Source organism: Octopus sinensis, linkage group LG3, assembly GCF_006345805.1.
Source record: "Octopus sinensis linkage group LG3, ASM634580v1, whole genome shotgun sequence".
Taxonomy (NCBI): domain Eukaryota; kingdom Metazoa; phylum Mollusca; class Cephalopoda; order Octopoda; family Octopodidae; genus Octopus; species Octopus sinensis.
Genome location: NC_042999.1, coordinates 165828254 through 165851301, shown reverse-complemented (window position 1 = coordinate 165851301; position 23048 = coordinate 165828254). Strand labels below are relative to the sequence as shown.

General features: G+C 38.3%; 1 protein-coding gene across 5 annotated transcripts in view; it reads right to left on the bottom strand.

Moving 5' to 3' along the window:
* LOC115209135 (palmitoyltransferase ZDHHC3) overlaps window positions 1-23048 on the bottom strand; it is a 111914-nt gene that overhangs the window by 69644 nt on the left and 19222 nt on the right. For 2 of the 5 annotated variants that reach the window (XM_036501587.1, XM_029777285.2), the window contains exon 2: window positions 4768-4834. The exons of the other annotated variants lie outside the window; for them this stretch is intronic. The gene's annotated coding sequence lies outside the window, so the exon portion shown is untranslated. The remainder of the gene's footprint in view (window positions 1-4767; window positions 4835-23048) is intronic. 5 annotated transcript variants of the gene reach the window in all.

The following is a 23048-nucleotide window of genomic DNA, read 5'->3' as shown; positions in this document are numbered from 1 at the left end:
AAAAGTCACAGATGTTATTATTCTGTTTGAAATTCTATATGGATGTTCCAGACAATCACTTCACACCTTTACATCAGATTCATTTTTCTATAAACACTCTAGGTTTTGGTTCTCATAGACAATAATAATCAATCCAATTAACTGAAGTGATGGTTAAATAGGGATTTGAATTTCAATAGGAGAGGAAAGAGAGAGAGAGAGAGAGACTGAACGGCTTCATACACATAGACCCAGTTTGTATGTAATTATTTGCTTTGTTTTGATCATGATGTACTTTAGTAGCAAATAAAAAGAAAAAAAGGAGCATTGATTTTTTTCTTTTTTATTAAGAAGACAACAGCAAAGCTGCTACTTATTACAAACAAAGAAGTCTTTGAAAAAAAAAAGGGGGGAGGGGAATAAAAGAAAAAGTGGTATAGCAGATCAACTGGAATTAATAAGAAACCAGTTTACTAATGCTTTGATATGTTTTCTTTAGGGAGTCACATGTGTAAGGAGTAAAAACAACTAATGTCCCCCACAGAACTATTGTAATTAAATTCATGTGTGCATACTCACTCTCTTTTTACTCTTTTACTTGTTTCAGTCATTTGACTGTGGCCATGCTAGAGCACCGCCTTTAGTCGAGCAAATCGACCCCGGGACTTATTCTTTGTAAGCCCAGTACTTATTCTATCGGTCTCTTTTTGCTGAACCGCTAAGTGACGGGGACGTAAACACACCAGCATCGGTTGTCAAGCAATGCTAGGGGGACAAACACAGACACACAAATTCTATCGGTCCCTTTTGCCGAACCGCTAAGTGACGGGGACGTAAACACACCACCATCGGTTGTCAAGCATGTGGATGTTCTGCTATTCTTTTACTAGGCATTGGTTGAATATATCCGAAGGCATTAAGAGAATATAGCAATACCATTAACAATTTCAGTCTGTAGTTTATTTTATTATTCTGTGTCAACCTTTTAGCACTAAACCAGTCACATTTGGCCACAAAATTCTACCAGTTTTATGTTCAAGCCAACCAGATCTAGCCTCTCACACCTACCCTACAATGTCATTCTAAAAGTAAACAATCACATCATTGAAATCTTGAAGCTACAGGATAATGCTTGATTAATTCCAAACAATGTGAATAAATAAGCATTACATTTCACAAGAAGAATCTAAATGCTAAAGGTTAAACCACTAAGCCATTGGGACAAAGAGTAGGACGTAAGCAAAAACATGACAGAAGTATATTCATAGATGACAGATTTTTACTGTTTCCATTCAGAAATATAGATTAATGTGAAGCTACAGTACAACGAGTACAAGACACTTTCTCAAGTTGCTATGTAGTGAGATCAATCCTGGAACAGGTTAGCTGTGAAACAAATTTCACAAATACACAGCTAATTTTTTTTGAGTTGCCAAAAACACTGAAACTTGCTTACAGTGGTTATGAAAATTTTAATTACACTAATTGCAAAGTCCCAAATAATTTTTGAGATAGGTGCAGGTGTGGCTGTGTTGTAAGAAGTTTGGTGCTCAGCCACATGGTTCCATATTCAGTCCCATTGCATGACACCTTGGACAAGTGTCTTCTACTACAGCCTCACACCAACCAGTCTTTTTAAGTGGATTCGGTAGGGAGAAACTGAAAGAAACCCATCATGTACTCATGTACGTATATATATATATATACATGAGTGTGTGTGCACACCTTTATGTCTATGTTTCTCCCCTCCCCCACCATCTGATAACTGGTGTCAGTGTGTTTACATTCCCATAAGCTGGTCACCTGCATCAGGCTCCAATTGTGTTTTGAGAAGGTTTCTATGGCTGGATACCCTTCCTAATGCCAATCATTTACTAGATACTTTTTATGTGGCATATATATATATATATATATATATTATATATATATATATATATATATATATACACATATATATATAGGGAGAGTTTACGAAAAAAACAAAAGACGAAGACAGGTGGTGTACAAAACAAACAGATGTATAAGGATAATGCTCTTCTACAGAAAAAGTCTTTTATGTTTCGAGCCTACACTCTTCTACAGAAAGGGACACAGAAAAAAAAAACAAGGAGAGAAAAAAATGTGTGTAGTGGCTAACGATCTATCATTACACACACACACACACATATATATATACACACCACACACAAATATATATACACACATATATGTATGTTTTCCCCCACCCCATTGTTTGACAGCCGATGTCAATGTGACATTGACATACCTGTGTTAAGGAAGTGAGGGGGCAGAATCATTAGCATGCTGGACAAAATGCTAAGTAGCATTTCTTCTGCCTTTTATGTTTTGTATTCAAATTCTGCTGAGGTGGGCAATGCCTTTCATCCTTTCAGTAATTAGTACTAATTTGGCACTGGAATTGATGAAATAGACTAGCCACCTCCCTGAAAATTTCAGGCCTTGTGCCTACACTAGAAAGGATATATATATATATATATATATAGTAATAAGAAACACAGAAAACATAATTAGTATTTTTAAGCATTGCATAACATGTATTTCTTTAAACCAGTTGCTATTATCCAATTGGGTTATGTATAAACATTGATCAGCTTAAAAACCACCAATTACATTTTCTGTGTTTATTATTACTATAACATGGTTCAGATTACACACATTACCCTCTCTGGAGATATGATGGTTATCAAACCACATCGAGTACAGGTGTGGAGTGTGAAATTTACCAATCCCAAACCTTTTGGTAATATGTTGCCTCTTCCTGTGCACATTTTAAAGTATATACACACACACACACACATAATGTTTGGATGACCTGTGATCAAATCTTAGTGATGTGGTCTGGGAACATCAGGTGTTTGGAGTCTTTCAACATGAAGCATCCTCAGCCGAACAACCCAGCAAGATAACTATTTATTCAAATTCTTATTAATTTGCAGAACCATCAAATCCTTAGCAAACAATAAGGACACATGCAACTACATTAACTATTCATTGTGAGAAACAAATTTAACCAACACCAAGTGTGGCAGTTCTTTTTTCCCTCTTTCTTTTAAATAAAGGAATATTAAATCCCTAAATCTCTATGGATAGAGATCTCATAAAATAGTTAGAGAAAAAGAAAACATCTGTACATGAGGAAAAGAGATGAAAATGAGGTGGAGTTCAATTGTCACTATCAGAACTCTATTGGCCACAACTTGGTAGCAGCTGCATGGAATACAATAGAACGAATGGCAGTCATTCTTAATAACCAGCTCCTTCTATTTATTAGAAATAAAGCAATAAGAATCAGTCAGAAATAAAATATCAATCTAGAATAGATTCAAAGAATATATTTCTAACATTAAAATAGGATACAGAAAAAAACGCTAAGTCTTTAATATATCACAGCTTCATTGCTTCATTTGCTTCATTGACAATGTACTGCAGCTTTGGACTTTCACATGTATTGGGGAGCACAGATGGAGATAAGGTTCCTTAGTATTAACCACTCAAATACAAAGTGGTACTAGAGATAATTGTTATTAGTTGACTGAAACAAGCAACACTTTGCTTTTGATTTAATACTATTGTTCAGCTGAAATACGTTGCATTCATTTCAATTCACTTTCAAACTAATGAGGAAGCATTTAGGGAAAAAGCTCCAAAGATGGAAGTAGAGCCTAAAATGAACATACCAAGAAGGTAAATCTAGCAAAGCCAAGTCTTAGATGGCATTATAGAGTGCAAAATTCTTCTACCATGTGGGATGTGGTTTTGTTCAACATGCAGAAAAGGTGAAGGTAGAAAATACTGTATTGAGTACTTAATATAAACAGTAGCTGCACAAGAGATACAGTTGAATCATAGACAAGCTGACTAAGAATAAGGGCTTCATGTGCACAAGAATAGTTAATACATTCTTTCAAATGTCTTGAAGACTTCCAAGTAGTAAATTGGTAACTTCTGTAACACAGTTGGCCTAATAAATAGGGGAAAGTGGGAGTTCCAAAAGTAAAGTAGTAAGAGTAAGAAAGCAGTAGAAAAACTTCAAGAAGCTGTCACCTCTACTGGTAATATAGGGATTCACTTGTAGAATGTACAATGCCGTTATATGAAGTGTAATATTGCATGATAATGAGTCATGGGCCTTGGATACAGTTGAGTGAAGACGGGAAAGAAATGAGGTGAGCACAAAATCACCAAGGAAAAAAATGATCTGAGAGAAAAAAACTGTGTATAATATGAATCAGCTGTAACATGCAAGAAGGAGAATGAGTTTTACTATGGACATGTGTATACGAAGGGTGACAGATGGATAAAGGGGGGGGGGGGGGGCAAGCCATCCAAATGGAAAGAATCTGTGAAAGAGAGAAATGAAAGAAGACTTAAGAGAAATGCTTTTAAAGCTGAGCCTCACAAAAGAGATGACAAAAGACAACAATAGGTAAGATGCTGTGCTGGGGGGGGGAGGCCTATTCAACTCATATATGATGATGAGGATGATGATGATGATGATCATCATCTAAATAGTAGCTGCATTTTGAAGCATCAAGTAATGTCACATGATCATCTCATTTGTGTGAGACAACAATAAATTTCATGACCCTGTTTCACTGTAAAGCAAAGTAGGTAGTAGTAGATACAACAACCGTGGCAGCCTCCCACACAGTCACTCTCTCAATTCTTACAGCTTTAATTGAAACTTCTGCTTTATTAATCTTTCCATTTATCAATTGCAACCACTTCAATGACCTTGACTCCAATAACAACATCAAATTTACTTACTTATTTTTTAGATGTGATATCCATTTAATCTCCTCTTACATCTTCCATTCACTTTTTGTATGCATCTCTGAAAATGGAGAGACATTAACTTTGCAGTTATATATATGCACACACACACACACACATGCAAATGTGTGTGTGTGTGAGAGAGAAAGAGTATTTGTTTAAATCCATATAGTTATTTGTGTAAATACAAATAAATCTCTTGTTTCTACATATAAATTACAAAACACACATACAAGTTGTGGTGTGTTCATAAGATACCAATGTGTACAGTAAAACTTAAAACTGAAAGGACTCAAGACCTTTGGTAGACTAAATGTTTGATATGAAGAGTTACAATTGCAGCTTACAACATATTGTTACCCAGACTATCATGACATTCACTATCATCAATATTTTACCTCCACAGGGCAGCAAGCTGGCAGAATCATTAACATGCCCCCCAGGGGGGGGGCGTGCTTAGCCTCCTGGCTTTACATTCTGAGTCCAAATTCTGAAAGACTTCACCTTTCATCCTTTTGGAGTCAGTAAAATAAGTAGCAGTTGAACACTGGGGTTCATGTAATCGACTTACGCCCCACCCCGAAATTTGAAACCAATATTTTACAACCACTCCTCCAGGATGACATGAGTTGGTCAAGGAGTATGTTTTATGAGGAGATGCCCTTCCTGACTTCATCCCTTTAAGTAGCCTCCTACAACACATTGATATGGTGTACCTATTCTGAGATGCTGAGATGCTAACTGCCAAGTGATAGGCTGTTTCTGTTAGAATGAAATGGCATTTCTGATTAGTTGTGACTACAAGACAGCAATTCAATTGGCTTCTGGTTTATCACTTATGTTTACATACAACAAATGTACACATGAAAGCACACACACACACACACACACACACACACACATGCACGCACACACATAGACCCATATGCCTGCATCTGTATATGGATAACAAGAAGTCATATACACTTGTTTAAAAAAAAAGTTAGCTATGGGCAAGTACGAAATATAACCTGGTTATAAACACATTTATAACTGTGTAGACACATAATCTGAGGTTATATATACATAACTATATATGTAAGTCAATATAATTATATACATGTACATATATTCTTTATCATCATCATCATTTAACGTCCGCTTTCCATGCTAGCATGGGTTGGACGGTTCAACTGGGGTCTGTGAAGCCAGAAGGCTGCTTCAGGCCCAGTCTGATCTGGCAGTGTTTCTACGGCTGGATGCCCTTCCTAACGCCAACCACTCCGTGAGTGTAGTGGGTGCTTTTTACGTGCCACCCGCACAGGGGCCAGGCGAGGCTGGCAACGGCCACGAACGGATGGTGCTTTTTACGTTATATATATATATATATAGCTGTGTGGTATGGCTGTGTGGTAAGTAGCTTGCTAACCAACCACATGGTTCCGGGTTCAGTCCCACTGCGTGACATCTTGGGCAAGTGTCTTCTGCTATAGCCCCGGACCGACCAATGCCTTGTGAGTGGATTTGGTAGACGGAAACTGAAAGAAGCCTGTCGTATATATGTATATACATATAAGTGTGTGTGTATATGTTTGTGTGCCTGTGTTTGTCCCCCTAGCATTGCTTGACAACCGATGCTGGTGTGTCTACGTCCCCGTTACTTAGCGGTTCGGCAAAAGAGACTGATAGAATAAGTACTGGGCTTACAAAGAATAAGTCCCGGGGTCGATTTGCTCGACTAAAGGCGGTGCTCCAGCATGGCCGCAGCCAAATGACTGAAACAAGTAAAAGAGTAAAGAGTAAGAGTATATATACACACACACACAGATAAACAGAAACATATGCAAACCTATGTGCAAATATATGTGGGTATGTATGTGTGTGTATATAGAAAGATAGATATACATATACACACAAAGATGCACACATAGACATAGCAGCATACAAACACTCATAACACACATCTATACACTCACATGTTCACACTAGTTTTTTTTATGTTTTACTGGGTTGTTTTGGGGTTGTTTTTTTTTTTTTTAATCTTTCAGTATTTGTTTCCTGGTTCTAGTTCTGCAGAGATTTGAGAGGATAAATGTATTTTCATGGCAGCACTCAGAAATTAACTTTGATCTTGTGTTTAAGGGAGGTCAGTTGATTTGATGGAGATGAAGTACGTTTTATTGTTGGATGGGTCACACAAATTTGAGCAATGGGGATGTACTTATTGTTGAAGTGTTATATAGATCAGATGACATTACGGTTACTAATGCTATGACTGTTGAAAGGTGAACTTATAGTTTAAACAACAACTCTTGACGACTACTACTACTACTACTACTACAATTGGTAAAACTATGAGGCTCCAGAACTCCACTGTGTCTTAAAATAGCTAAAGTGAGTTGATGAATAATTGCCAGTTCTGGTAACTGGCAGTAATCTGCGAACTGGATGGGTTGACCCTAGACTGACCATTGGCTGGAGAGGCTCTTCCACCCACACTGTGTTTGTGATTTTGCCAAGTGAAGATTCATATGTCCAAATTCACATCCACCATGCTGTTACCCCATGATTTTGTTGTGACCATGGCTTGGTGATTTTAACTCCTCTGTACACACACTATTAGATGGCCATTGACACTACAAGTTCCTCCGCCCGTTGATGAGTTTCGGTTTTCATCCTGTAGGGTGTCTAAATCACTCTCCTCACCAAGTAATTTTGATGGAGTTGCTGGTTTAGTCACTGACAACTTGACTATGTGACAGGTTGTACTTGGTCACTAACCAGTAGCACTTGAGAGTGACCTAACTCTTGAAGTTACCCTCATATATTCCAATATATATTCTAAGGGTTTGTGTCATCTGGGACTGACACTAGCATTGAAAATTGCATAACTTTGCATAAATTGTCCAAGATACAGAGTGGAGGCGCAATGGCCCAGTGGTTAGGGCAGCGGACTCGCGGTCATAGCATCGCGGTTTCGATTCCCAGACCGGGCGTTGTGAGTGTTTATTGAGCGAAAACACCTAAAAGCTCCACGAGGCTCCGGCAGGGATGGTGGTGATCCCTGCTGTACTCTTTCACCACAACTTTCTCTCACTCTTACTTCCTGTTTCTGTTGTACCTGTATTTCAAGGGGCCGGCCTTGTCACTCTCTGTGTCACGCTGAATATCCCCGAGAACTACATTAAGGGTACACGTGTCTGCAAAGTTACACGTTAATTTCACGAGCAGGCTGTTCCGTTGATTCGGATCAACCGGAACCCTCGTCGTCGTAACCGACGGAGTGCTTCCATCCAATCCAAGATACAGAGCTTTAAAGGACAAAACTCTTTATCTTGGCAGTTGCTCTTATCTCCTGATATCAAGATTAGCAAAGTTATTCAAATAACTGTTCACAGTTCAGGTTGTTGGGCTTATTTATGTGGCTTTGGGTAGTTGTGAACTGTAATGATGTTCTGCATATTCATGTAATTATAACTATAAGCTTTGCTTGTTAAATAGTTTAGAATATTTGTGTTCAGTGAGAAATTATTTCCAGATCAGATTCAAGAAGCTCTTGGCAATATCAGAATTCACATTGAGGTTACATAAAGGATTAAGTAAGATTACATTATAGTGATGATTTTTGGCTTCATTAGCTGGGGATAGTTCAGGATTTGCGAGAAAACTTTTTCCTTAAACCAACCATTCTCCAGCACTTTAATGTGGTAGTTTGTCACTCCACTGACTGTTCCTTTGTCTGAGGACATGCTGGAGATTCCTCTATCAATGCTGGTGATAAAGTTCTAAAAAGTGTTTAAGTTGGTTGGAAGTTTTGCCAACAGCAATAAGATCTTCCTTTCATTTTCTGTATGTTTGTATTAATATGTGATGAACAAGGTAATACTAAGTCTATTATTATTATTGTTTGAAAAAGTGCCACACCCCAGCGGTTGAGGGAACCTGTGGAAGAGGTAGACCCAGGAAGACCTGGGATGAAGTGGTGAAGTACGACCTTCGAACTTTAGGCCTCACCAAGGAAATGACTAGTGACCGAGACCTTTGGAAATATGCTGTGCTTGAGAAGACCCGGCAAGCCAAATGAGACCATAACCTGTGGCCTATGCCAGAAGTGTAACCAGCCCACTTATGCGTACCTTTTCCTTCTTTGAACACTAAACTCTACTTGCGAACACCTGTTGAGGCAAGTGAAATCAAAATCAAAATCGATGACTAGCAGGGTGCAAAGAGCACCATACGAGTGTGATTGTTGACAGAGCGGTTAACTGGCTTCCGTGCCAGTGGCACATAAAAGGCACCATTCGAGTGTGATTGTTACCAGCGTCGCCTTACTGGCACTTGTGCCCATGCTAGTAGGGTGCCAAGAGCACCATCTGAGTGTGATCGTTGCCAGAGAGCACCATCCAAGCATGATCGTTGCCAGAGCGGCTAACTGGCTTCCATGCCGGTGGCACGTAAAAGGGCACCATACGAGCGTCGCCTTACTTGCACCTGTGCCGGTGGCATGTGTAAAAAGATTGAAATCATTATTATTATTACTATTCAGGTGGCAAGCTGGCAGAATGCTTAATGCAAAATGCTTAATGCTATTTCATCCATCATTATGTTCTGAGTACAAATTCCACTGAGGTCAACTTTGCCTACATTCTTTCAGGGTCAATAAATTAAGTACCAGTTGAATACTGGGGTCAATGTAATCAACTTACTCTCTCCCTCAAAATTTCAGGCCTCGTATCTTCAGTAGAAAGAATTATTATTATTATAATATCAGTAATAACAGTGGCATTAAGCCCCAGTTTCTCAAAGGGAATGATTATTTCATCTCGGCTGTGTCAATTATGTTAGACTGTCATCATGGTACAAGTCCATGTCTAATGTGTTAAATTAAGAATTAAACTTTCCAAGGCTAATCTCACCATAATGCAGACTGCTTCTCAGTCAAAGCAGGATACAGTGACACCAAGCGAGTCCTTAGTATTCTTGACCTATGCAGATTTCCTACTGAAATGCAAAGGCTTCCTGGTATCCATGATTATATTAATGCAACCATTATCAATACTACGTCACTGTGAATTCTGGAGCTTTGACAAGGATGGGGCTTGGAAATTGATGGGTAGGGATTTATATATATTTGTGGTTGAAATTATGGTTTAAGCACTCAATAACATTTTCATTTTTTTTTTTCTTGAATTTTCATAACCATTTTATTTTTTGAAATTTTGAGAAAATTTTTGCAAATTTGTGTTCTACAAACTAGAATTACTCTTTACTCTCTTTTACTTGTTTCAGTAATTTGACTGCGGCCATGCTGGAGCACCACCTTTAGTCGAGCAAATCGACCCCGGGACTTATTCTTTGTAAGCCCAGTACTTATTCTATCGGTCTCTTTTGCCAAACCGCTAAGTGACGGGGACGTAAACACACCAGCATCGGTTGTCAAGCAATGCTAGGGGGACAAACACAGACACACAAACACATATATATATATATACATATATACGACAGGCTTCTTTCAGTTTCCATCTACCAAATCCACTCACAAGGCATTGGTCAGCCCGGGGCTATAGCAGAAGACACTTGTCCAAGATGCCACGCAGTGGGACTGAACCCGGAACCATGTGGTTGGTTAGCAAGCTACTTACCACACAGCCACTCCTGCACCTTCAATTACACAAAAAGTTTGTGTGTGTGTGAATTAAGGGTGATTTAACTATTGTTTTTAGCACATCTCATGACCACCTACACAGTCTTCGTTTCTTTGTCACTCTGAGATATTGATGTTTTCATATTTTTCTCCTCATAATGGAATGATGAGGCACCCAAAGATGATCCGTTGCTTGGATTTAAGTAAAAAATTTGAACTGTCTTTATTTTAAACTGATTTAAAAACAGAAATTCAAAAATGAGTAGAACTCTTAGGATTTATGAGGTGGGGAGGGGGTTAAAAAATTGTTTCAAAAGTTCTCTTTTTCATAATCGTATGAATTCTCTTGTGTAGAACACAAATTCACAAAAGTTTTCTGAAAATTCCCAAAATAAAAAAATTATGAGAGGTTATATGGGGTGGTTAAACCAGAATTCTGCCCATTTATGTAAGTGTGTCAGTGTGTGTGTGTGTGTGTGTGTGTGTGTGTGTGTGTGTGTGTATATATATATTTTCAGGTCCAGAGGTCTGAGAGTTTGTATCATTGCAAATTTGTCAGTGTGTGTTCGTGCATAGATTGAGTTCGATGCCAAGCAAAGGACATGTAAGCATTAAATTACTCTCCTAAGCTTACTTTGTTTATTTAGTCTATGACAGATAAATTGTTTATGCATGTACGTATATGTATATACTTGAAGGGCTGACAGCTATATTTAATAATTTCTGTCAGCTAACATATTTCTTTTTAATGTTAAAGGCATATGCCAATGTATAAACACCTAAGGAAGATGAACTGGGAGGAAACAAAATGTCATAGAGAAACTGCTGAAGAATGTCAAAGGATCAGGACATGAAACACTTAGGAACAGAATGCTGCAAGCTGCAAGTCAATCATATATATATATATAAACATTCAACATGTTTTCCCTGCTGGCATGGGTTGGACAGCTTGACAGGAACTGGCAAGGCCAAGGGCCAAACCAGCTTCTGTAACCTGTTTTGGCTTGATTTCTACAGCTACAAGCCCTTCCTAATGCCAACCACAGAGTATACTGGCTGCTTTTTGTGTGGCACCATCACCAGTGCTTTTTACATGGCACCTTAGTTTTAGGATTTCAATTCTGTTGTGGTGGGCAGGTCTTCTTGATTACAGCAATGCACCACACATCTCAGTCCTCTGATAACTGGCCACCAATATTAAATAAAGTGTTAAACACTTATGGTATGCAAATTAGCAGTTCCACTTCTCTGAAGCTACTGGATTCATTGTGTATATAAACAGATTGGTTACTTAATTAAGTGATGAACACACACCTAATGAAACCCCAAGGATCTAGAATTGATCAATGCTGTTTATTAATTTTTTTCAACATATAAGGAAACAGTTAAATTTGCCATGTTTGATGGTCTTATATATAGGTTTACTTTATTATATATATATATATATATATACATATATATATATACATATATATATAGCTTTTATTTTTCATTTCCTTCAAAAATTGCTAATAAATGTGGTTTTGGTTGTTTTGACTGTTTCTTCTAGCGTGTAAAAATTACCTGTTAAAGGGTAGTTTTCTCTTGTGTTTAATGTACACTATTTTATATTGAAAATATGTTGTCTATTGACTATTCATACATGCTAGGCCACTGGTGGTGATATTTCTAAGAATATTCACTACCTTTTATATATATATATATATATAGAGTGAACGAGAGGGGGGGGGAGCCAAGAAAGACCAGCAATCAAATTAACCCTCATTAATTATAATTATAGACACATTAGATGACAGTCTAAACTATACCATCTTTGAATAAAAAAAATCAGCATGTCATAGCTAGAATGCTTTTACTAATAAGTCTGCCAGACTAAGACCACTTTGGTATTAATCAACAATAGTGGCAGGTTTGGCTGTGAGGTTGCCTCACAATCACAAGGTTTCAGGTTCAGTCACACTGAGTGGCACACTGGAAAAGTGTCTTCTATTATAGCAGCAGGCCAACCAAAGCCTCATGAGTGAATTAGGTAAACAGAAACTGAAAAAAGCCTCTGTGTGTGTGTGTGTGTGCACATGCGTGTGTGTTATGGTATCCTTGCTTTGACATCATGTGAGTTGTAAATGAGTGTCATCATCACCATACAATCAACATCCTTCATTCCCAGTCTTCCACACATGGTCGTGAGAACATATTAGTTCGCTTGGAAACAGGTAAAGGTTGATAACAAGAAGGGCATCTGGCCATAAAAAAATCTGCCTCACCAAACTGTCTGACCCACACAAGAATGGAAAAGTGGACATTAAAATGAAGTGATGTATATATTGAGCAGAAATATACTCAATCATAGTCTCATAAAGAATTCAGAAAATCAACATTCTCTTGTTTACCCCTAAGTGTTGCAACTTAGCCTTTCTACATAAGCAGGGGTTCAACTCTGAACTATGATGTCTCAAACTGAACAGCACTGAGTCTGATAAAACTTCTCAAACATTTGCACTGAGAAAATTAGGATCCCTGCAGTGGCTATTATGATATTCATGTGTACCTAGTGGTGGTCTACCCTTAGGCAGGTCCGGTGCATGTGAACCTTCTCCACGACTTAATGCCACCATTAAGTAGATTACTGGAACTTTGGCTAGACTTAGGATGTGCCACCCAGGCCAGGAATCAAGCCCACTCTCTAACAATTATGAGTGCAACACCCTAACCATAAGCCACATGTATTACATGTATAATTTCTGTGCATATGAGTTTCATTAACATTGAGATAGCAGAACTCAAAAACATTAGGGCGACCTAATACTTTTGGCCAAGGCTTTATATATACAAACATATACACACACACACAATTACTCTAAAAAGGCTACCATTGACTCATATATTTACAATAGTTTGATGATGGTAACAACAGGGCTTACTTGACTAATTTCTATGTTATCTTTTACTTGTTTCAGCTATTAGACTGTGGCCATGCTGGGGCACCACCTTGAAGAATTTTTGTTGAGTGAATTGACCCCAGTTCTTAACTTTTTTAAAGCCTGGTGCATATCGGTCTCTTTTGCTGAGCTGTTTGTTATGGGGATGTAAACACACCAACACCAGCTGTCAAGCAGTGGTGGTGGACAAACACAGATATAAAGACACACACACACATGACAAGCTTCTTTTGGTTATCATCTATCAAATCCACTAACAAGGGCTTGGTTGATCTGAGGCTATAGAAGACACTTGCCCAAGGTGCCACCCAGTGGGACTGAATCATGTCATTGTGAAGAAAACTTCTTACTGCACAGCCAGCTTATAAAGCAGAAAACCAATGTCTTGAGCAGCTCTTTTATACCAACTACTTTACATAAATAAAAACGCAGTCTTCACTTAATAAAGGTGAAAAGGATACGGAGCGATTAGAAAAAATAGCTGTAAAATAAAACGAAAATCATGGGCATCCTATAATTTTCTGACATCCTATTTTACATTTCCGAGTAGACACTGCAGGAAAGCCAGTAGTTTTATTGATATTTTATTGAACAACTGGAGGCAGCATTTGTTTCAACAACAGGGAAGATAAAACTCTCTCCCCCTCTTTTGCTCACAGAAAACAAGGGGCAGACTGATTGAACAACAAGCAAAAGCCTATCAGTTCCTGTCCAGGGAAGAGAAGCAATCGAGCAAATTAATTGCTTTCAGTAAATTATCACCGTTATCGATACACATACAAATACTTGCATATAGACATACATACACATCTCACACATACATATATCTGTGTGTGCATGTGCATGCAAGTGTGTGCGAGCATGTGTGTGTGTGAGAGAGAGAGAGGCTTCTTCCATCGGTTTACCAGATCCACTCACAAACCTTTGGTTGGCCGGAGGCTGTAGAAGACACTTGCTGAAGGTGCCACACAGTGGGACTGAAATCAGAACCATATAGTTCAGAAGTAAACTTCTCACCACAGCCACACTCCTACCTGTGTGTGTGTGTGTATAAGCATGTACATACACACATATATAGTCATATATACACATGCACACATTTATACACAAACATATACACACATACTTTTATACATACATGTTATCTACACATACATATATCACAAGCACTAACACACACATTAAGATTGTACTGATTAATCAGCAGCAGTTAATCAGTAATCAGACGTTTTGCTGATTAATCAATATCAGTTTTTGGACAATCAACTGGTTTGCTAATCATCAGCCATGGATTCAGAAAACACATTAGATCCAACATCTTAAGTGACAAAGGAAATATATTGCTTCTTAGAACACACAATCTAAGCTGACCAGCGTCATCTAACCCTATTCCCAGAGTTTAAAATGTGACAATTGACACAATGCACAATTACTTAGGACTGTCCCAGAGCCATAACTTCCTGTAAGTACAAAGGTAACAAAGTAGAAGAGACACATTCCAACTCTCCTGAGATGTGTTCAATTGATCTTTGACAAAGCTGGTTGAGCTTGTATTTCATCTGGTCTTTGAAACACTGCTGGGCAGCTCCTGTCTCTTTTGTTCTGATTGAGCTGAGTTACCTCACCCCCCACCCCACCCAGAGGGAGAAGTGACAAGGTTGCATCTAGAATGCTGCAAGTAATTGTAAGAAGGCCAAAGTAACTGCCATAAATAACAAAAGCCCAAAGACAAAAGTTGTTGTCATGACCCCCATCTGACCAAAACCTACATAACAGGTGTGCGAGACCAGATCTGACTAGCTTGAACATAAAACTGGTAGAATATTTTGGCTTGATATGGCTGGTTTAAATGCTAAATGGTTAAGGGTTTGCCACTCTTCTTCTTCATCTTCAGACAAAAACTGCTATCATCAATTTAAAATTCCAATTACGTTTGTTTATTTAAAGGTATTCAGGAATCTTCCAGTGATAAGGATTCCTGTCAACTTCAACAGTGTTCATACTAACAGGCTAGGGAATAAATACACTACCCTCAGGAGTCCAGTTTAAAGGAATCCACAATACCAATCAGTTTTGTCACAAGTTAGGGATTCATGAATACAAGACAACAAAGAGGCTAAGTTTAGATCAGTCATGGGAACACTGCAGTCCACAGGATGTTCTGAATGGTATGCCTAACAAAAAACTATCCTGATTTTTTCTTAGTAGTGTGACCTGCTTGATGATAAGCAAGATCTCATGTGACTTGATTATCAAAAAAGTTGTCCATGTCTGTCTTGGATAGCTAATAACTAATATATTAAAAGCCATTATAAGTGATACCTTCTGTGAATGCTTGATTAATTGGAATTTTATTTTCACTCATGGTTTATACAGCGCTGGCCTGAGAGTAACTGACACCCCAGCCGAATCAAATTTTAAACTCCCCACTCCCCTCCACGGGGGGGGGGGGTCTGGTCATGGGTGAAGCGAGCCCAACAAGCTGGGGATTTCCCCAAGAAAGATTTTAGAAATATGAATAAACATAGGAGCAATTTGAAGTCACTTGTAAAGGAAAATTTTAAAATTCATTTCTTAAAAATTAATGAAAAAATATATAACTAATAAACATGATATACTGAAAATTTAATATTTTACTAATTGGCTACGAGCAAATATGGTAAACAAACAGTAGTTCACCAAGCCCTTGTTTGTATCCTTCTTTGGTTTGATTTCACTTTATTATTGATTGTTGAAATATTGAAATACTGTTGTTTTTTTCATCTTGGTATTTGAAAGCTAATTTTGCGAGCTTTCTGTCTTGCAAAATCTTTTACAAGCTCTTGGAGTGGAAGTTTTCTACAAATTCCATGTTCTATGGAAAGCATAGCTAGTCCAGTGAGCCCCTCTCGGGCCATTGAAGTTCTTAGAAATGCCTTTATTAATTTAAGTTTTGAAAAGCTACGCTCTCCACTTGTGGCACTCATTGGTAGAGTTAGCAGGTTTCTGAGAGAGATGTACAAATTTGGAAAGCTTTCTCTTTGTTGCTACTCAGAAAGAAGTTCAAGCACTTTCAGAGGACCCAGAGGATTTTTCAAGTCTTCTTGATATGACATTTAGTTCATTAGCCAAATCTTTAGTATCAACACCCTTTGACTCTTCAACCTGTTGGGCAGACTCAAATTTTATGTAAAATTCCATTACTTGATGAGAAGTTTTACATTGCAAAGATTTTATATCCCAGAGAAAGCCAAAGATGGAATTTCTATGTTTCAGTTGTTCAAAGCATTTTGAAACTGAATTAATTGACGTATCCAGTTTTGCAACATAAAACATTCATTTTGTTTACTACCCTGGATAGGTTCATTTTCTCCTTCATATCAGAATTGTTGTTTCTTTCTTTTAATGCACACTGGCTTTACTTCAAATTCTGCACACATACCAAAGCCTTAGAGGGAACATAGGATTTCAGAAGTCTAAGTGTTACTGAAATCTTTATCAAACTTTACCTACTAATTGCTGACGATTTGATAAGTGAATTTTTTTATTATAACAACAAAATTATCACTCTATAATCATAAATTTCTTAAACCTTCTCTCTCTAAGTGCCTCCCAAGACATCATCAGATTTTGTCACCCAATAGATATTGCCACCCTAGGCGGTCGCCTAGTGGTAGATCCGGCCCTGGGCTAATAACTTCTTAGTGTACACATGTTGGGATTATGGTCAGAAAATGATTAAATAAAATAGCAACTTATATGTAGACACAGAATGTGAGATGTGTTGTGTACAGAAGACTGAGCTGTTGGCTGACACTACAAAATAGAAACTATAGTAAAATCAGCCAAATTCTGTTATATACTTTCAAATAGTAGCTCTGTAAACGTGATTAATTATAAAATAACATATTACCTACAATTAATTATAATACACATTTTTGTATCATAATGCATTATTACATTATGAATAACTAACAGCCGATTAAACAGTATTGGATAAATATGTAAGAGTGATCAATTGGTAATCAGCCACTTGGCTTAATAGTGCAACTCGTATATTAGACGCACACATATGGGCATCGTTTATGTTATAAGAACCTCAAGAAAATGTGAAATAAGTTGTTCTCATAATGGTGGAACTCAAAGCAAAGCTGCAAACCCTGGATCAAAAAACATCTTTGGATAGGAAAAGTGGAAGGCCTTCAGCTTTTTCTATCCAAAAGGGGTTTTCACAGCCAGTGCTAACACAATAAACACACACAATATATACACAGAAATGCTGTATAGTTAACAACTGTTCTCTTGCAGTTAATTCTCTCTGTTGACAAGGAACAAGCAATGGAAGAGCACTGCATTTTGTTGTCCCCTATTTGATTCTGAAATCAAAAGAATCTCTATCAGGCGCAGGAGTGGCTGTGTGGTAAGTAGCTTGTTTACCAACCACATGGTTCCGGGTTCAGTCCCACTGCGTGGCACCTTGGGTAAGTGTCTTCTACTATAGCCTCGGGCCGACCAAAGCCTTGTGAGTGGATTTGGTAGACGGAAACTGAAAGAAGCCTGTCGTATATATGTATATATATATATATGTGTGTGTGTATGTGTTTGTGTGTCTGTGTTTGTCCCCCTAGCATTGTTTGACAACCGATGCTGGTGTGTTTATGTCCCCGTTACTTAGCGGTTCGGCAAAAGAGACCGATAAAATAAGTACTGGGCTTACAAAAGAATAAGTACTGGGGTCGATTTGCTCGATTAAAGGCGGTGCTCCAGCATGGCCGCAGTCAAATGACTGAAACAAGTAAAAGAGTAAAAGAGTAGTTGAGTATTTCAGCTTAACTTTCAATGTATAAATTAAATGTGTGTGTGTGTGTGTGTGTGTGTATTAATGCTTTTTTATGTTCAGTTAAAATAAAAACAATTTTACATTAACCTGATGTGTTATTCTATAATTTTGTCCAGTGATGGGTTAGCTGTCAACAACATTCTTGTTTAATAATAACAATATATGTATGTATATAGTTATATGTATATATATAATTTTGTATAATCATATAGTTATATACACATACTCTTTTACTTGTTTCAGTCATTTGACTGCGGCCATGCTGGAGCACCGCCTTTAGTCGAGCAAATCGACCCCGGGATTTATTCTTTGTAAGCCCAGTACTTATTCGATTGGTCTCTTTTGCCGAACCGCTAAATGATGGGGACGTAAACACACCAGCATCGGTTGTCAAGCAATGCTAGGGGGACAAACACAGACACACAAACATATACACATACACACACACATATATATATATATATACATATATACGACAGGCTTCTTTCAGTTTCCGTCTACCAAATCCACTCACAAGGCATTGGTCGGCCCGGGGCTATAGCAGAAGACACTTGCTCAAGATGCCATGCAGTGGGACTGAACAACAACAGAAGGTACAATAGTACTCAGAAGAGATTGTTAGCTAGCTAGATTATTTTCTCCTTACTGGTGGTGATGGCTGTATTTAATGTGGTGTTAATGTAGTAGTAATATAGTAGTTGTGGTGGTGATAATAATGATTGTGTTTGTAGTAGTAGTTGTACCTCCCTAGGGGGAAAATCTGCTGGCTATTACTTAAGGTCTGTGAAGTTGATACACCTTCAAACTCACCTCAATTTATGTACCACTAGCAGTATCGCCCAGCGTTGCTCGGGTTTGTAAGAGAAATAACTATATAAGCATTTTTAGAGATGTAAAGTATAATAGCCATCTCAATATGGCTAACCACAAAGCGGGGATGTTACTGTAGCTTTTTACGTTCTGAGATTTAATAATACATTTTTAGAGAGTTACTTCCCTTATATAATAGCAAAAAATGGTAAATTCTTTTTAAAATCGTAGACGCGCGCTAATACCCAGAAGGGCTCGATATGAATCACAACTATAAGATACCCACTTTTGGTTACACTGCACCGCAAAATGTGGGAGTAGTTAGGAATCTAAATCGTAGGAGACAGACAGCACACAACCTCACTTTTATATATAAAGATTAACTCTGACTTCTCAAGATGTAATCGGCATAATATATTTGAGTTAAAGTACACAACATGCCCAACTTTTTTTAGCACCCTAACCTGTTAAAGTTTAGGTTTAATCCTTCAGCTGGCCAGAATAATCTACCTGTTTTATGTTCAAGTTGACTTGACCTGGCCTCTCACACTTACCCAACAATGTCATTCTAAAAATAAGCAATCACATTAGCAAATTTTCGAAGCTGAGATAATTCATGGTTAATTCAAAACAATGTGAACAAATAAGCATTACATTTGACAGAAAAATCTGAATGCCAGAGTTAACCCCTTTTTATATCAATCTGCCCTTGGTTCTATGACAGTATCCTTCTTTTTAAAGTGATCTAAATGAAAACCTTTCAAAATTTCATGTTATGTTCCGAAAACCAGTTTATGATATTAATGAGATAAAACTTACTCGGAAAAGGATGCGATGCGTTCGACCATATAATAATATAAATAATATATAAATATATGCATATATACATATATATGTGTACATACCTACATATATATGTATATATACATGCATATATGGGTATAGGACAACAAAAAAATGTTGAACACAATGAGAAACAAAAACATAGAAACAAACTTTTTTTTCAGACAATGAAAAAAACAGAGAAACGAGACCATACAACATAAAGAATATTCCCCTTCTTCAGTTGTCCCTGTTTCATCTACTCCGTGTTTCAAAGGCAAGGACAAGACGTGACTTCGTTGAAACAGTCCTTCCTGCAAAGTAAATTAAAATTCAGAATTTATTGCGGAGGGTGAAAGTGGTAACAAGAACAGGACAGTGAGAACAAAACAGTAAAAACAAACGGTGAGGGTTGTTAAGCCAAGACAATGGAAAAATTATTATGAACGCTAAGGAAGACAGTATAAGCACTTTGCTTTGGAGGAAGGACTCTTTCAATGAAGTCTCGTCTTGTCCTTGCCTTCGGAACGTGGAGTAGATGAAACAGGGACAACTGAAGAAGGGAAATATTCTTTATGTTGTATCTCGTTTCTCTGTTTGTTTTTTTTTGTTGTTCGAAAAAAAGTTTGTTTCTATGTTTTTATTTCTCATTGTGTTCAACGTTTTTTTGATGTCCTGTACTCATATATGCATGTATATATACATATGTCGGTATGTACATACATGTATGTATATATGCATATATTTATATATCATTTATATTATGATATTGGTAGTTATTTTACTAAATTCTTCCTTCTCAAAATTAATTGAAATAGTGTCTCAGGCATGGCCATGTGGTAAGAAGTTTGCTTCTACAATGGCCTTGGACAGACAAAGCCTTCTAAGTGGCTTTGATAGAAGGAAACTGAAAAAAGCCCATTGTATGTGTGTGTGTGTGTCTTAGTGTCTGCATTTGTCCCCTACCACTACTTGACAACTGGTGTTGTGTGTTTATGTCCCCGTAACTTGGCAGTTTGGCAAAAAAAACTGATAGCATAAGTACAAGGTTTTTAAAACGAAGTACAGGGGTTGGTTTGTTTGACTGAAATTCTTTGAGGTGGTGCCCCCACTCCTGGCATGGCTGAAGACTAATGACTGAAACAAGTAAAAGAGAAAATCTACTTTTTTTTAAACCTTAAACTTTTGCTTTTCACAGAAAAAACAAAATCTGTTCACTTTGATCCAATGTAATAAACTGTATTAAGTGAGATTACTGTAGAGGGCTTCTTTTTTTGTTAGGCTTTCATTTCAGGGATTATTGATATAATTATCAGGGAGAGAAAATTTTGTAATCCTTAGATTTTAAACTAGGTTTACATTGCTTTGATAGTCAAAAGATATCCACTATGGTGTGTTTACTTCATAATCTCCACAGCATCTGGGGGGAGGAGACAGAGAGAGAGAGAGAGAAAAGGAGAGAGAGAGAGAGAGAGAGAGAGAGAGAGAAGAGGAAAGAGAGAAAAGGAAAGAGAGAAAAAAGGAAAGAGGAAAAAGGAGAGAGAGAGAGAGAGAATATGTGTGTGAGTGCGTGTTGTTGATAAGCCACGAAAATGGTGAAATATCCAGTATCCAACACTTCTGAATGGGATTGGAGGTGGGTTGTCTTGGGTGTTTTAAAACCCAGCATAATGAGGGAGTCGTCTCCCCCAGACGGTGTTCCGCAGCAAACCAGCAAACAAACAAAACACTACTTACATTGAGTATGTGTGGTTGATAACATATCAGCATCATTTACTGTTTCTCTCTCTCTCTCTCATCATCATTTAGCGTCCGCTTTCCATGCTAGTATGGGTTGGACGGTTCAACTGGGGTCTGTGAAGCCAGAAGGCTGCATCAGGCCCAGTATAATCTGGCAGTGTTTCTAAAGCTGGATGCCCTTCCTAACGCCAACCACTCCATGAGTGTAGTGGGTGCTTTTTACATACCACCAGCACAGGTGCCAGACAAGGCTGGCAACGGCCATGTTCGGATGGTTCTCTTACATACCACCGGCACTGGTACCACAACTACAATTTCCATTGATGTTGATCGATTTCGATTTTCACTTGCCTCAACAGGTCTTCACAAGTAGAGTTTAGTGTCCCAAGAAGGAAAGGTATGCATAAGTGGACTGGCTACATCCCAGGTAGAGGCCATGGGTTATGGTCTCACTTGTCCTGCCGGGTCTTCTCACGCACAGCATACTTCCAAAGGTCTCGGTCTCTAGTCATTTCCTCAGTGAGACCTAAAGTTCGAAGGTCGTGTTTCACCACTTCATCCCAGGTCTTCCTCTTCCACAGGTTCCCTCCACCACTAGGGTGTGGCACTTTTTCACACAACTATCTTCATCCATTCTTGTCACATGACCTTACTCTAGCAGTTACACTTTCAGCACCCCCACCCCCCCGCTACTGACTTGGTCACCTAGGTAACGGAAGCTATCAACTATTTCTATTTCGCCCTATATATATATATATATAAATGTATGTATGTGTATATATATATATAGTTGAGGTTATAGGAGATAATGTGTCACTGAGACCCAAAGGTGTCAGGTAATGCTCAATAAGTGCTATAGACAGACCATAGTTAAGTTCCAGATTCGGTAATATTGCAAATAAAGGGTTCAACGTTGGTTCCATGTTAGCGTGTGTATCTAAGAATTTTTTATGTAATTGATTTTTTATCTTATTACGCAAAAAATTCTTATATATCATCATCATCATCATCATCATCGTTTAACGTCCGTTTTCCGCGCTAGCACGGGTTGGAGGGTTTCGACCGGGGTCTGGGGAGCTCGGGACTGCCCCAGGCTCCAGTCTAGTCTGGCAGTGTTTCTACAGCTGTATGCCCTTCCTAACGCCAACCACTCCGCGAGTGTAGTGGGTGCTTTTTACGTGCCACCTGCACAGATGCCAGAGGGGTCTGGCATCGGCCACGTTCGGATGGTGCTTTTTATGTGGGGGGGGGGTGCAGAAATATAGGGGAGCACCAGTGGGGAGGGGTGGTTCAGAGAAATGATGACAGGTTCTAGGCAAGTAGAACGTAGGATATCGAGAGAGGGGTAATGCATGGTGAAATAGCGTATTGAAGAGGGGGGTTCGAAGAGTAGATACCTATAATGGTGGTGGGAGAAGCGACATCCGGTATAGATGGAGCAAAATATAGAGATATCCGGTATTGGTGGTGGGGGTGGGAGGGCGGGTGCACCGCGCATTGGGAGATGAGGTTTTAGGCGGCA